At 43.7% G+C, this 17,426-nt stretch overlaps 1 long non-coding RNA gene across 1 annotated transcript; it reads right to left on the bottom strand.

Annotated features, from left to right (window-relative positions):
• Window positions 1-1,785: 1,785 nt before the first annotated feature.
• Window positions 1,786-8,933, bottom strand: LOC132250160 (uncharacterized). Its single transcript, XR_009461774.1, has 2 exons — window positions 8,853-8,933; window positions 1,786-3,812 (listed from the first exon to the last, which is right to left on the bottom strand). It is a non-coding gene; the product is annotated as an uncharacterized LOC132250160 (long non-coding RNA).
• Between the last annotated feature and the right edge of the window lie 8,493 nt (window positions 8,934-17,426).

Consider the following 17,426-nt stretch of genomic DNA (forward strand, 5'->3'; position numbering starts at 1 on the left):
GCATGGCCCTTTACAGAGAAAGGTATGGTTTAGCAGAAGTGAGGATACCAGAATCTGGTCTAGAGTGAATATAAGAACGTACTAATCACCTTAGTAAATTTATTTTAGATTATGGAGCAGCCACACTTCCAATGAGCCCGTCTGTAAACAAAGTAAACTGATGTTCTCTCTGTCCTTAGATTTATTTGCCAATCACTATCCAACACCCATCCTCCCTTTTTCTAGATAAGTGGTCTTTTAAAGTCATTTTTCTCTTTTTATTAGTTCTTTATTGCTATTTTTTCACAGCACTTTCAATTAGAAATCAATTCTTTTGTTTCTCATGTGACACTACTCTGTAGTTAGAAGCTGGATTTTCTTTTTACTTAACAAAAGAATTAATTTCTGAAAGTACTATTCAGACATTAGTGAAACTTGCAACTGTGATTATTTTTCAAATCAAGGTCTCTTGTGAAGAAATTAGTTCATGTACTTAGGTCCTCATTCTTGGCATTTGCTTGCTTCTCCTCTTATATTTTCTCCCAGATAGTCTTTCCCCAGAGGGGAAAGATTAGCAAAACCCACTGGGACAACTCATAGGCTCGCTATTATATGATGCTTAAATCAATGGGCTCACTACATAGTTGTGCTCTAAGAGCCCCTCTTCCTGTCCCTCCTTTATTATTCTCCATTTATTTGTCAAGTAACTTTAACCTCAATCCTGTAAGGTTTGGAAGACTGGTTTTGCAATTTACCTTAAGTATAGATGCTTCTAACAACTGAATGATCCCACTGAAAACATCCTTTCTATTACCTCACTCTTGGTATGGGGTTTTGTTTCTTTCCTTTTGTTTCTCTCAGGTGTTGGGTGCAGCTTTTGGGAAACAAATCTCTAATCTTTTCCCTGAGCTTTCAAAAATCATTTCAGGGAATCTATGTGCACTTCCCCAGCTGTGCCACTCTTGAAAAATATTTGTACAGAGCTCATCTTCTAATTGCCTACACTGGCTACTGTTCAGAGTAACACTGCAGTACCTTTCAGGAAGAGACTTCTCATCCTTCTATAAGAATAAGAATTATACAAAGGAAGTCCTGTGATTCTTCTTCTTCTTCCTGAAGCGTCATTCACTATGTACCCTGAGAAGGGGAGATGGAGAGGTAGCACAGATACAATAAAAACAGTACCAGACTACCTAGTTTTTTTCTGTTCCTTCTCAGGCCTTTGTGGGGAGAGACATCACAAAGTACATAGTGAACTTGAATAGCAACTTAAATTCTAGCATCACCAGTTGAAGTGAGTAGGAGGAATATCATGAACTTTTTTTAGCTCCAAGAGGCTAGGCATGAACGATGGATGAAGATTCATGTGTGCTATATTTTAAGAAGTTGCTCATTGTTTATGGCAGCACAGATCATGACAAAAAATATCTGAAAAAGAATCATTACCATGTGCTGATACTGCCATCTGTCTTGAGAAATATAATCTCATTGTTCCTCATACTCTTCCATCTGTCTTATCCATCTGTTGTTTCTCCTCTTTCACTTAGACTGTAAGCTCTTTGCATCAGGGACTGCCTTTTGGATTTGTATACCTGCTATCACAATGAGGCCCCAGTCTATGATTTTACCTCCTAGGTATCACTACAAGGTTAAATGATAACAAGAAACAAAACAGTAATGTGATATCACAGAGAAGGGAAGAGAAGCGAAGGGAAGGGAAGGGAAGGCAAGGTAAGGGACATTGTTCCTTGAGGAAAGGGAGTGTTACAAACCCCTTACAGTATAAGGTGCAATCACTACAGCCAGTGAGGGATTTACTTTATATTGAGTATCCTAGGGGTTAGGGTCACAGGCCAATGGGAAGGAACAAATACAAGTACATAGGCATCCAAAGTATAACAACATACACTTAAAGGGAAAATAAACAGGTAGTGATCAGTACCGCTGGGGTACATACATTCAGCACATAAGGTCGCCTGCCCACCTCAGTGTTCCCAAGAACCAGCCTTTAATTCAGAGTTGCTCTGTGCAGGTCTGTAGGTAAGGGATCACGTGCAGTCAGTCTGTGGCTCATCTATGCTGTGTAGAGCAGGTTTGTCCAACATATGTCCCACGGGTCACCATTCAGCCCGCCAAACCATTTTATCTGGCCCGCAGCGCCACCACCACTGCGGAGTGTGGAGCCGTGGTGGTGGCAGTGAGGCAGCAGCGAGGCAAGGTGAGGCAGGCAGGGGAGGGCTGGCCTGCAGGCCCCAGCTGGCAGTGAGGGGAGGGGAGCTGCTTACCCCCACGGGGCTGGGCTCATCAGTGAGCCAGGTCCTGCCACCACTGCCCCGAGGGCTGCACGGTGCAGGGCTGCCCCAGCTACAGCTGATTAGACAAGCTGGGGACAGCATGTGCAGCTTCTTCTCTGGCTCTGCCCCTTGCCCCCGGCACATGGCCAGGGGAGTTGCAGCATGGCCCACACCCTGCCTGCATGCGTGGTGGATGGAGGCATGGGTAAGATCCCGCGCAGAGCTGGGGCCCCTTGGGGCCAGGCCGGGGCTGCGGGGCACGCAGTTGCTGGAGCCAGGCTGGGCAGGAGGCAGGAGGAGCCGAGCCCAGAAGCACTCTATGTCCAGCCACAACTGGGGATCCTAATGCCCCAGCCCTTATTAAAAGTGGGAGCTGTTGGTCTGGTGCACTGTGAGGACTACACTAGATGTGCTTTGCTCAAAATCAGGCTGCCAGCAATTGAATCACTGGAATCTTATGAGGGTGAGAGGCTGCATGCAGGTCCCTTGACAATTTGGTGGGTGAGTGTTGCCTGTATGTGTGTTGGGTGTAGGTGCAGGGGTCTGTATGTGAGGGCAGTATTGGGGTGAAAGGGTCAACAAGGAGGATATGTGTGGGGGGGGCTCATAGTGATGTGGGGGGGCTGGAAGTGGGTGTAGGGATGAATAGGGGGTGCATGTAGGGAAGGGTATAGGGAGCATTTGTGTGGGGGTGGGAAGAGGGGGTATTAGGAACACCTGTAGGAATGAGTAGGGAGGTGTGAAGGGAGCACATATCTTCAGATGGGCTTCCCTAGCAGTCAAGTTTCATGCTTCCATCAATCTCTGTGTAGAAAAGGGCAATTTATTTTAAGACTGGATGACGCTGACAAGCCCTTCTGATGTTGCTATTTAAACTATGGTCAACATTTAAAACCAGGGTTTCATTATGTAACCTTTAGTCATAACTAGTTATTAATTCAATAAAAGTCAATCTTCTTGAAGATTATTCTCAAAAATGCCCATATTTTGTTGCTTTGATTAGTTTCCACTCTGGCTGATCTCTTTTCGACATTTGATCTGTCAACTTGCATTATGCTCTTTCATTCATTGAGAAGTGAGTAGAAGCGAAAGTGTTTATTTTAGTCAAGTGTTTGGTATTATTTCATTCTTGCTTTTATATTGTTTTTATTTTGGATTTTAAACCACATTTCCAGACCCATTTCATTGTCATTTCCTGCAACTTCATTGGTGTCAAAGGTCACGTGACATCACTTCCCGATGTGATACCACTTCCGGTGAGGTCTTTGAATATGGCTCGCTGGCCCACTGGGTGATAAAACGTTCATGATCTTGCCCCACATCCAAAAAGGTTGGACACCCCTGGTGTACAGGCTTCCCTCTCCTTCAGATCATCTCACAGCAGGCATCATCGCCCCCAGGCAACCTAGCAAGGTAGCCAGCCAGGACTCAGAGGTTGCCTCCTCTTCCTCCTGCCCCCAAGGTTTTCTGGGATTTGCAGTCCAGCAACAGGGCTCTGCAGGGTTTCTTGTCACTTCCTCTTCCTGCTTCCAGGTGCCTCTGGGATTTGTAATCCATGGTCAGTCAGCAGGCCTCTACAAATTTGCTCCCCTTCTGTCACATACTCATATCACATTTTCAGCATGCACAATGCATTACATTACACAATGCACACATTACAAGAGTTGAAGAGACAGAGGAGTACATATTCTGCATTAGTAAAGCTCTTTCTAGCTATCTTATAGTACCCAGTTTATGGAAGTTTTGAAGGTAGCTTTTCATGTATATTTTTTAGCATGGTTGTGTGAGGTAAATTGCCTGCTGTTATGAATATATACCCAAAGCATGTGGAGGAAAAAGAAACCCTAACTTAGTTCTTTTGTGAATCTGTGTTTATCAATTTCTAGAGCAGTTTTGGTTGATAACTACTATGCTTTTCTGTAGCCAATGTTTTATGGCCTGCAGTGCTAAAACATTATTTCTCTTGCCACAAGTTTAGAGAAGCAGTGTACTGAAAAGATGGTGCTACTTTTGAAAATGGCTGTTTAGTATGGTAAGGGAACAAACATCATTATGAGGTCAGCATGGTAGCTATTATACTTTCCCTACCTGCCAGTGTGCAGATAAAACTAGTGCTCTCTGGAAAGCAAATATTCATTAATGTAACTATAAGAACTTCCTTTGTTTGAATTCAGTGCCTCAAATAAGTCATGTAGACTTTAAAAATTAAGACCTTGCTTGACAGGAATACCTGCTGTGGATATTAGTTTATTACTTGTTTGTCAATTTTGACGATACATCCTAGGGGCACTATTCTCTCAAGTGTTTTTGTGTATCTATGGTGTTTTGAACCTTCCTGTCTGTTCAGTTAGGATCGTATTCTGGGTAACCTGTTCAATAATAGATAAGCAACACAGATTCAATTCTTCCTCTCTCCTACTTTACCTCACAAGAAGAGCCGTGCAAGCTTGCTGAGATCTGTTACATAAGTTTTCTCTTGAAAGAAAGATTTTTGCTTGGAGGTTTATACACATGTACAAGCCCACTGTTCTCCTTTAAGTGCCTATGGAGCACGTGAGATAAAAGGTGCTACCACCTTTTCCCTGGGTCATCATTTTGGCATCATCTAGGATTTACAGTATTTACTCAAATCTACTATGAGTTTCTTCCCCTTAATCTACATGGGGGATTCACATACAAAGCAGGGAGTGGAGGGGGCATTCAGCTGCTGTGGCTCTGACTCTGACCCTAAGCCTGGGTTGGGGCCAGAGTCAAACCCACAGGAGACACCTACCCCTCACTCTACTTGACTTCTGCACCTTCAGCTCCCCACCCCGCTCTCCTCTCCCCACTTCAGCTGGGGCTGGTTTCCCTCCTGGGCACAGATCACATGACTGGGGAAGGAACAGAGTCTGAACAGCATTTGACAGTAAGAGCGGGACAAGGAAGAGGCAGAAACTGTGGGGGGAAGGGGAAAGGGGCAGAGATTGTGGGTGGTGGGTGGGGGGAAGGCAGAAGCTGTGGGGAGCTAGGGGAAAGGGGTGCAGGTGGTGAAGGGCAGAATACTGTAGGGGGAAGAACGGGGGGGCAGAGGGCAAAGGGGTTGCCTGACCCCCCTCAGCCTCCCCCCCGCACCCCTTGCAACCACTGATTTCCTTGCTGTAGCAGTGGAGGGAGAAGAATGTAAGATAACCCTCCAAGAATTAGGTGCCGTATCTCAAAAAATATGTTTTTTTACATAGCAGAAAAAGATGTTTTTTGCAATTTCCTAGTTGGTCTAATAAAAGGTATCATTTCTGAACCAAGAGTTCTAGATTTTTGCATTAAATATATGTGGGTTTTTTTCAGATATAGCATCAAATTATTTGGGCATCATTTTCAATTCAGGTTTTTCTTAGATCTGAATGAGTATGGTAATTTGGGGTCATTCAAGGGACAAGATGGTTGGGCCTTGTGCTCTCTCTCTCCACCTACAGGGAGGAGAAGCAATGCAGATTGAAAGGGATACATGTGTAAATGGCTGTGCTACTCCTGTTTTGAACAGCGTGAAAACCAGGATAGTCAAATGACACATCTGTTTACCAAAGTGACAATTCACTTCCTCAATGACCCATCACAAAGGCAATGGTGTCCATAAAATGATGTGTACCCATGGCAGTTTTGTTTAGTACTTATCAGTGAGTGACACAGGAGAGAATGTTATACAGGAAACCCTCATTATTTGTGGGCTCGGCATTCTCATTTTCAAATATTCTCAAATGCTGACCTCGCATAGTAATACACTTAAAAGAGCTCCTCCAGAGCTCTGCACTTGCCACTGCTGGGCTCCCGCTGCTGCTGCCGGGCTCTCATCACCGCCACTGGGTTCCCGCTGTTGCCAGAGCAGCTATGCCCCGCCCACAACCACCAGGGGCATGGAGTTCATAAACGCAGATGGCGTTCGTGAATGCAGTGGCTTATTGGCAGATTTCACCATTCACGGGGGAACATATCCCCCGTGAATGGCAAGAGTTACCTGTACAGTCTCAGTGTAATGTATCTAATCTATAGTTAGATGCAGACACTGTGGGCATTTATACAGCACATCGGAGCAGCCTCCCTGCTCATATATAGAAATCTTGTGTCTCTTGCTGAAATAAGCAATAGGCAGGTTAACAAGCAACTTTGTTATACACCTCCTTCTAGAAGGCAGTGCTACATATCTAATCTATAATGAAATGAAAGAAAAACAAGCAGAAACAGAAGGGAGGAGAGTGAACATAAGCATCCAGAAGGGATTCAGTTTTCCATTTACAATGAAAAAAATTGGTAAAATATGGATTTTCTCATTTTAAGGAGAAAAACCTGGATTTTCTCTTTTTAAGGAGAAAAATGCAGGACACAGTAGATTTCCTTTTGAAAGCTGGCAGAGTTCCACCATGCAAGTATCTGGGGGGAGCAGGAGGAGGGTGATCAGGCCGGGGGCACCATGCGCATGTGAGAGCATACACATGCACAGGGCAGTCAGGCAGCTTAAAAGCAGCTTGCCACAGGTAAGTTTTTGTGGGGGTAATGAGGCTCCCATAGTGAGGGAGGGAGTTGGGCAGGACTGTGGCTGCTGTCCAGCCGGGGTGGTACATGGGGTTTGGGGCCTGGGGCCAGAATGCATGGCCACAGGGCCCAGATGGGGAATGGAATGGAGCCATGTGTGGTTTGTCCAGGAGGTGGTGATGGTGGGGAGGGGGGGAGGAGGAGGCTGGCTCCCCACCACTGTGTGCATTCCTGGATGGGAAAAGAGGGTATATGCCCCCCAGATTTGTGCATGTGGTAAGGGTGGGATGCCCACTGCAGGCTTGGGGCTCCCTGCCCTGCTGCTCTCCCCCCCGGAGTCTCCATGGCCCACCAGATGAAACTTAAAACAGCACCACCAAGAGCCCTATACAACCTTGGCAAGGTGCCTCCAATCCACCAAGCAGCAGCAGGGTGCACAACCCTATGCCACCACCCTTACTGCAGGAGATACCTTGCTATGGTGGTGCGGGGCTCCTGGTGACAGCTCCAAGCCTTCCCGCCCCACTGGCTTGACAAGCTGGGTCCCACCTGCTGGGCCTTGGTGGCTTCAGGCGGATAGCAGCAGGGCAGGGAACCCTGAGCCTGGAACAGGCATCACATCCCCACACCCCCATAGACTCTTCTCCAGTCATGCCACCCATGGGGGAGGTGGAGCCAGCCTGTGTGCTCCACTCTGCTGCAGCAATCACTGCCTCCCATGGGTGGCAGCCAGGGCTCAGGCACTGCTGGGGGCTGCTGGGGGATGTGGACCTGGGTCCCTGGCCCTGTAGCCCTGGAAGCTAGAGGCCCCCTCTAGAAGGGATGGGGGAAGTGGAGGGCTGTGAGTGGGGAGTGAGGGGCACCAGCTGGCTAGGGGGTTGTGCATGGGGAGTGAGGGACACCAGTGGGGCTGGAGGGCTGGGGGTGGGGAGTGTGAGAGGCAGTGGCATGGCAAAGCACTAGCATATCAGGGCTGCTCAGCACCAGAAAGCGGGGGTGGGGAGGGGTGGAGGTGTGCAGCTGCAACTGGACCTGTGTCCTGGTGAGCAAAGGGGACAGGGGGAGCTCTGATTTTCCATGATAAAAAACCCAAAACCAAACACCAATATTTATCAGTACTTAGAAATTATTATATTATAGTAATTAAGGCACAGGTAGGCTTCCAAATTACTTTAAAATTGTAAATATATCAATAAAACATTGTGTTCAACTGATACCTATATATATATACATATATATATATAGTCATGTTTTGTTTTAATCATGGAAGAACAAGCCTGTTGGGTTTTTCACTCAGATAATTTGAGGTTTGTTTTTTTTTTAATCAGAGCATGTGTAACTTTTAAACAGAGAAACCCAGCATCCCTGGTGATCAGAGGGCTCCCCAGTACCCATAACCCCCTGGTATTCCATTTATTCTGGAGTATGCACTACATTGGCTACATCATCTATTCTTGACTGTGCTTCTGTTGCATTGGGATGTTTCATTGTCTCCAACAGTTCCCTCTTGGGATTGTGTTTTGCCTTTTACCTGAATATCTGTATTAGGGTGGCCACTCCTATGCTAGGAGCTGTCTGATTAATTTATTTATGCTGCTATTCTGTCTTTTCTGAAACAAAACAATTTTCACCCCTGGTGCACCCCTGGTGCAGTTTTCACTTAGGCTCCTCTTCCAGTCCTGGTGTATGTGCCTATGTAACAGGGAACTCTCCTCAGTGCCAGTTACAATTAAAGAAGCACCACCCAACCCAAGATGAGGAGAAAAAAATTACCAGTACCTGACCCCTCATTTAAAAGGCTGGGATGGCATGTGCTGCCAGGAACATAGGTATTCCCAGCATTATTCTACTCTGGTTGCAGTGGGAAAGCACATGTGAGCTGTGCTGTCTCATTAATTTGGGGGTGGGAACCAGTAATTAAACACAGAACAGGTCCAGAGGCAAAACTGCCCAGAGAAGGGATTGCATGAATAAAGCTGTTCGTGCCTGCCACACAGAGTTGCGGATATATACCCAGGAGCTCTGGCTGTCTGCAGAAATGGATGAAACTAAAATTAAGTGGATTTGTACCTTAAGTGAAGAAGTGGTGTGGATGTCTTCGGCATGGGGGAAGGGCTGCAATGGGGTGAGTGACGACACCGTAGTGTGCTTCTCCTGGGGGGAGAAAAGAAAAGAGAAGATCGTTTGTCAGATGAAGAGACTTGAGGTTAAGTTTCCCCTCACCTGAGGGTCACGCTGAGTGAGAGAGACCCTGAGAAACTTAGTGTGATTAAGGGGGTGGATATGAATGCTGGTAAGGGTTGACAGATGCAGGCACCCTCAGAAGTTAAAGGCCAGCAACCATCACTGATTGACTGAAGTAAAGATAGCTGGTTGCTCTGCCAGGAATAAGCATAGGCTGTGGAGAGAACAGCCGGGAGAGACTAAGAAGAAAGAATCAGAGTGCCTCTAAAGATGACAGTGAAAAGTCAGGGAAGGAGAGAGCTGTACTGTTTCTACTGTTGAATCTTCTGGATCAAGGGGAGAAGGGACCCAAAGAGGTCATATCCCGGAACATCCCAGGTGTGGTAAGGAAAGGGTGTGGGAGTGGAGAAGCCCTGTAAAGGAGCCCCTGGTCACTATCTGGACCATAATTAGGAAGTATCACCCCCCAAAATCTGCTTAACTTTTTTGTATTTGTTTTTCTATCAGTGGCATGGTGGGCGAGCAAGGAAAGAGAGTAATTTCATAGACATTAGGGTTGGAAGGGACCTCAGAAGATCTTTGAGTCCAGCCCCCTGCCCAAGGGGCAGGAAGTCAGGAGGGGTCATAGGATCCCAGCAAGATAAACATCCAAATGTCTCTTGAAGGTGTTCAAAGTAGGAGCTTGAACCACCTCTGGCAGCAGTCTATTCCAGACCTTGGGGGTTCGAACAGTAAAGAAGTTCTTCCTTATGTCCAGCCTGAAATGGTCATGGAGGAGTTTGTGACCATCTTGTCATCCCTTGGGGTGCTCTGGTGAACAGATGTTCCCCCAGGTCCTGATGAGCACCCGTTATAAACTTATATGTGGCCACCAGATCGCACCTGAGCCTGTGCTTTTCCAGGATGAAGAGTCCCATGGCTCTCAGCCTCTCTTCATAAGGTCTGCTTTCCTGAGCTCTGATCACGTGTGTGGCTCTCCTCTGTACCCTCTTAAGCTTCTCCACATCCTTTTTGAATTGTGAAGCCCAAAACTGGACTCAGTACTCTAGCTGCGGCCTCACCACAGCTGAGTACAATGGGAGAATGATGTCCTGCGATATGCTTGAGAAGCATCTATGGGTGCAAGCCAGAGTTTTGCTCGCTTTACTAGCCGCAGCATCTCATTGCAGGCTCATGTTCATCTTATGGTCAATCATGACCCCCAAGTCCCTTTCATCCGTAGTGCTAGTGAGTACTAGCTGCATCGTCTCTTATTGGTTTGCGGGAGGGAACCAGTGATTAAACACAGAACAGGTCCAGAGGACCAACTGACCAGAGAGGGGATTGCATGAATACAGCTGTTCATGCCTACCGCACAGAGGTGTGGGTATATACCCAGGAGCTCTGGCTGTCTGGGGAAATGGATGAGACTAAAAATAAGTGGATTTGTACCTTGAGTGAAGAAGGTGAGCCTATAAGGATGCTGCAGGTTTTTCTTACCAAGGTGGAGAACCTTGCATTTTTTGGTGTTAAACACCATCAGGTTCTCATCCGCCCATTTCCTGAGCCTGTCAAGGTCAGCCTGGATCACCCTCCTGTCCTCAGGTGTGGATGCTTTACCCTACAGTTTGGTGTCAGCAGCAAACTTGGCCAGTCCACTTCTGATACAAATGTCCACATCATTAATGAAGATGTTGAATATTATAGGCCCAGGGACAGAGCCTTGAGTGTAAGGAATCTCCCTCACTTAGGTGTTCCCATCCCATAATGGGCAGGGGCATCCCTTGGGATTGGTGAAACACTGACACAAAGTATTTATTTAGCACGTTGACTTTTTCCTGGGCGTCGGTTGTTAGTTGTCCCATCTGGTTTAGCAGGGGTCCAAAGTTGCCCTTGCTTTTCCTCCAGCTCCCCACATATCTAAAAAAGGACGTTTTATTGTCCTTGATACTTTTAGCTGGTTGGAAGCCAACTAATATCAGAAGCCAGGTAGATACTGATCTGTTGGGGAGTACAAGAGAAGCTTCTACAGCCTGCATGTGTGTGTGCAGCCTTTTATACTGCATATGACAGTAACATTTGGCTTGGTGCATTCATTCTGGTCACACTCAGGGCAGCCTTTGGAAGGTAATGGCTACAGAATGATGCTATATTTTATTTCTGCTTTTAAAAGTATAACTGTGCCACAAACATTTCTATATACATATACATGGAATTGTAGTTCCTTGGTAAGAATTTCACTAGAAGTCACCTGAAGTAAAACTATAAAAGTCATGTGACAAAGAAAATAAATAGTTTCTCTAGTTCATAAAGAGATTGTAGACAAATCTGTAATAACTGCTTTGCAATAAAGAGATGGTGGTTATTACAATGCCATCTGTTTTTATTTTGTTAGTCCAAACTAATGAACACCACAGGAATCTGGAGAGTAAATAAGAAGAGCATAATGTCAATATTTCTAGGAAATATTACATAGTTAAATGGATTTCTGAGATTTGCCACAGAAACAACAAATAATTTATTTAGCTTCATGGACAATGATTTTGGGAACCACCTGATTAGCATAACTTTGGGATGAAAAAATTAGAAGCATGGAATTCTGGACATCACTCACTCAATTTTAATGTCTTTAACAACAGAAAGGGAAATCTTAGTCTACCTTTCTGAATTAATAAAACATTGAAGCATAGGGTTAGAAGGGATCTCAGAGATCACCTGGTCTAAATGCCTGCACAAAAAGTGGGGGAGGGGAATTTTAAAACAAGTTTAAGAAAAGAGCCACGAATATCACCGTGTAAATTTGAAGACTACTCTAAAAATGTATTATCTTGTCCCTATGTCAGAAAGTATCCAGTATCTACTGGGACAGTGCTATTTGCAAATCCAAATTTAAATTTTAAACATTGGAAAATCCCACTTAGACTCTACAACTCAGTTGTGATAGCTCTGAAGTAGTTGAAATAAAGTTCACGTTGCATAAAGCATTACAGACATTAGGACACTTGCTTACTTTATAATTTAATATTCTCTTTTCATCTCTCTGACAGTTTCTGTGGTCAGAGTTAATTAGTAAAGCTTGGAATGGGGCAATGCAAGCAGGTTTTTACTAGAATTATGCCTAAGTATTAGCAAATACAGTGGGGAGACCTCTTAAATTGCACAGCTTTAGTGTATAATAAATCTGTTTCTTTGTCAGGCTTTCAAATTAAAGGGTTTTGTTAAGTAGAGCATTGATTAACTATATGTTCAGCTGCTTCAGAGCAGATTTGTTTGCATATTAAAGGTGATCTGAAATATTTTTGTGATAATACAAGTGTTAAAAACTATATTATTAATAAAAGTGTAGCAACTTAGTTGCAAACAAAATACTTCAAAATATTTTCTTTCTATTACACTTATGTGAACCTAAATTCAATGGCTTTCATTTCTTCTGCACAAATTTATGCTTCACAAACACCTAGAAAAGGGTGAAGAGTGTAGTAATTTTTTCTCTATTGGCTTTTTTATGTCACCTGATTCTTCAGACCCCAGAATTCAGGCCTTCTTAAACAAAATAGAAGTAGTAGTAATATAAAAATGCAATGTGGTTTGGTACCTGTTGTGTATCTGATCCCTGCCACCAGCATTGTTTCTATTTTTTTAGCTGATGGCTGTCTAATGTATAATGCAAAAGCAACCCTGGCAACAGTCCCCTCCACCTGGGGAGCGCCCTCATCTCTAGTTTCTTTTTTGCTTGCTGTCTTTCACACTTCATGAATCTTGAATTCCTTTCTGCAGAGAGGCCACCAGGAGAGAAAGGGGTCCCAACCAGTCTATATTTACCTGATTTTAACACATTTTCTTGGGAGATAAAAGATATGTGTTTGAGTCATTTAAGACTAGGGAAGGCCTAGCAACTGGGTCAACCATTTCCTAGGCAAGGCTATTGTGCAGAAGCAGCAAAGTGCATGAGTGAATGACACTGTTTACTAAATGATATACTGGTTTTGCAAACCAGGCATATCTGGATCCTGAGATGACAAAGGTGTCTAATGTGCAATCTGGAGTCAGATTCTAAGCCTGATGCTGAGTAGTGAGACTACAAACACCCAGTGCAACATCTGTTTATAATCTTCTTTTGGCTCACTTCCTAATAGCTGTACCCTATTCAAAATTTTGTCAATCTGAATCCAAGTTTAAAAACAGCTATCTGTCTCTCCTGACTGAATGGGGACCCTAGGTGGTTAAACATATCAACGTGTATAATCTTTTGGGGCAAGGGAACTTATTTTTAGGTGTTGCAATCATTAAGTGGAGCTCCTCTTAGAACAATTTGAATCTGGTCTTTAATTCACAAGAGATGGGAAGTTGAGAGATCTTAGCCTTTGGGTGGACGGCTCTTTAAAGGCAGTTGGGCCTAGCATGTTAATCAGTTTCCCTCCTGCTCTTCTGGCTGGTTATTAAAAGACCAAAAGGTATCACTGTGTTTGGAAAGTGGTGCTGTGAGACTGAGAACTAGTTGGTAGCTTGAAGATTGCCTAGTCTCCAAAACAATTAAGCAAGAACCAAAAAAACAATTGTGACCTGCACAAAGGCTCTTCTGCTATACAGCCTACATAAGAGCTGCAGAGTATAGGAAGGATCCTACAAGACTCCCTGGCTCAAGAAAAAGAACACAATTTATAAGTGACGCTAGGCAAGTGGCTGATGTGGCAAACACCTGTGCTCACAGGTAACAGTTACAAATATGGCAATCCCAAATTTACTTTAGATTTTCTTTAGCTACTGTATATCATAAGAAGGGAGGATATTTTTTTAATTAATTTTTCAACGCACTGATTCCTCTAATAGATTCTTAACAATAGAAAACAGAAAAGATGGAAGGTTCTGGAATGAGAAAGATTTCTGTAGGCAACCACAGGAGTAGTAATGGTGATAAAAACTAATATTTGATTGCCAGAAAATGTAATTAAATTTGAGTTTCCTGTTTGTGGTTAGTATAATGGATCCTGTTATTTTAGGACTATTGTATTTTGACAGCCTGTAAATGGAAAGAATTATTCTAATCTTAGTGGTGATTCAGTTAGCAAAGTAACAATTTTAAGATTAATTTTGAGCTGGGAGTATTAAAGATGTGATATTACTTAGAATAATACTCTGTTTACATTTGCTGGGTACAATAGTTATGGAGCCTGTAATATGACAATCCCACTCTTAAGTACATGTTAAAATATTTAATAATATTCAGGATTCTTATTATTCAATGGGTGCCTGTATACATGCTCCAATGCATTCGAATTACAATGCATCAGAGCAGACTCGATTAGTTGAGACTTTTGGAGTGTTCTAATTAGAACACTCCAGCATGCTGCAGTATCATGTGTATTCAGTGTCCTATGTTTCAAACTGGTGGTGGGGGTGCTTTAACTAAAACTTGTTGAATAAACATTAGTAAAAGCCCCTCTGTGGCCATTTTGAAATGCAGGAAACTGAATACACGTGACAATATGGCATTTTAATTAGAATGGCTGTCAAGGAGCCACTGTAATTGAAATGCCCCACCCCCTGTCCTGGAGTATATGTATAGATACCCAAGATGATCAACAGCACTGTTATGGCTCAGAAATAAATATGTCTTAGAAGCCTTGTAGAAATCTAAGTTTGGGGTTCTGAGAGGCTACGTGCCCTTTTCTTTTCAAAACGAGAACATTGGGTAAGATCTGAAATGAGCATAGCTTCCACAAAGAAAGAACTATATGCCCACAATTTTAGTATTTGAATCTTTGATTTTACCTGCCAGAAATTACAAATGTACATTTAATAGAAATCATACTCTGCATCCTTGTCCATGTACTTTATAAGCTATCTTATACCTGTTAAACTTCCCATGGGTAAGAGTACTGCTCTTCTGCTCTTTTAGGCAATATAGAGAAGGTAAGTCATTTCCCATGGTGGACATGATGAATACTATGATCCTCCTCTTCTCCTTCTTTTCAACTTCTACTGATGTCCTGTCATTGTCTAATGATTGTAAGAATTGTCCTGTTACATGCTTCTTATCACGGTAACTAGGGATTGTTGGGTCTCTATTTTAATGTACAGCTGTTAGCCATACTTGGCCTATATTTGCTTAGCTTACTTTAAGCCACCTAAACATAGACTAGGAGTGACGTACGCAGGTGAAAGCTGTTGCCAAGAGTCATGCAGGGAACTCAATGTAAGTAAGTCAAGTGAGGGAGTGGCAGGTCTATTGGAGAGACTAGCAGGTTCATTTCAGTCATTTGGTGAGTCGGGGGAGTTGGCAGGATTTGGAAGGGGATTGCTAAGTCCACAGTGAATGTTGCCTGGTTTGTGCAGGGCGTCAGGGGGCTAAAAACAGTCAACTCTTGGTCAGGTTAGCCCAGAAATGGTAACTTAGCAGTACTCTCCTCTAATACTTGGAAGTCTTTGCTATTTCACTCTTATATTGAGAGTTGAGTTTTATTAAACCGTGTATTGTATTAAGCTACACTCATAGTCCCTAGTACTAAATTCCATTGCATAAAAGCTTAAACTTCATGGACAACAAGAATAAGTTACAAAGAGTTTATACATCTAATATAATTCCAAAGATATGAAATCATCCGGCATTTAATACTAGAGAGAGTGAGAAATATCACAGATGTAGGGTTGCATAACAGTTTCATTATAGAACCCTGATATAAATTTGATAACTTTTCCAGACTTTATCCATTTAGATTGAAATTTTCTACATTAGGGGACTGTCCCAGGCTGGGGGAATGGAATATGTTATTTAAAATTTTCCTACAACTATTTACTAAAATAACTTAGCACTTGGTAGCTGGGGCCTTGGATTTGGCAGAGAGTTCTGTCTGAAATCAGAGAGGTGACTTTTGTTCTCTGAAAAATAACCCCAACACCTACATTTGCATGTCTATATTTGCACGAGTCTGTTGCTAGTGAAAATTGCTGCTTGCACCATCTCAGTAGCAGTTTGCTCACATTGCCACTAAAATTTCTGAATTCCCTCACATGTACTGTAACTATTCCCCCCAGCTTCCAGGAATGATTGTTGGCACTTGATTTAGGACCCAGATGCCTTGTTCTGGACAGACCCAAAACCCTCAGACCAACCACGACCTTTCCATTTATTAATAGGTAAATATATTGATAAACAGTGATAGCAGATAAGAATAATACAAGCGGTTCTGTATATCTACCAATCCTAGGCCTGTCATCAAAGTCAAGGAAGGTCTAGCCAGGATGCAAACTTCACTCTGAGGTTCTTTCTTGAATGTCAGATTTCAGCAGCTTGGAGGTCAAGGTCAAGGTCCATCCCCTCCCAACCCAGTGGGGTGGATAAGACAGGCTGGTAGTATGTCCTCTGTCTATGGTGCCTTGGGTTTCCCTCTCGGGGTTGAGGGAGGAAGGAGGCCCTCTTGGGGACCCGTCTCAGAGATGGGGACCCTTTTCTGATCTAAAGTCCCTTCTTTTGTATTCTTTTCCCCTCCTGATGACTCTCCATCTATGGCTATCACTGACTGGTCTTTCTGTGGTCATCATACGGACCACGTTCTGTCTTGTCAGCATATTCCTTTGTTTCATGATCCCATCACATGCATGCATCCTAATATGGGCTTTCTGGGCCTTATCCTAATATGGTCTGTTCCCCCAAAACCAGAACCACAGGCACCCACTCTCTCGGGCCTTGTGAGCTGATGCCACCTTATCTCATGTTATGGAACAGTGTGGTACATGCCCACAACTTACTAGGCTGTGTGTGTATCCATTGGCTTTGTTGTGTTAGACATCCTGTCTGCCCTAAAGGCTGTGAGAACTGTGTGACTGTGAGACCAGGCTCTTAGAAATCAATTAACCCTTGCTGCTGCCCTGGACTATTATTCTAATGCATATATATATATAGTAAAAACTGTGTTAACTGGCATTTTAGTAACCAGAATACTCTATTAACTGGAATTTCTGGCCAGCTGGAAGATGCGAGGGGAGGGAGGAAGGGTAGTTCATATGTGGCTGCTGCCACCATCACCTACCAACCTGTGCTGCCACCACTCTGCATCTTAATGAAAACTCCTGCGCCAGGTAACTGAAATTTTTACATAACCAGGACCCCCTTTACCCCACTCATGCTGGGTAACAAAGTTTTTACTGTATTACCTATAAGCCGATTCCCAAAAGCAAACCTCTAAATATAATTTTCTAGACAACAATGACAATGATGCAGAGCACAGGAACGGATGATTGATTGTCCCTCTATGGTCTTATTGTTGTGCCTCGTGGTGTCTAGGGAGCAAAAGAAGAAACGTTATATTTGGAATTCAGGGAAGTGAGTACTAAAGGAGAAGCAAGGCCAGCCTTACAAGAAGGAAAGAGGAACAAGATATAGGGAAGAGAAATAAGAACTTGGAAAAACTGGGAAGGATAAGAGAAGAGTATGTCAAGGGATGTGGAGAAAACAAGACGGGGTAGAAACAGATGGTTCAG

Source organism: Alligator mississippiensis, chromosome 1, assembly GCF_030867095.1.
Source record: "Alligator mississippiensis isolate rAllMis1 chromosome 1, rAllMis1, whole genome shotgun sequence".
In the NCBI taxonomy this organism is placed as follows: Eukaryota; Metazoa; Chordata; order Crocodylia; family Alligatoridae; genus Alligator; species Alligator mississippiensis.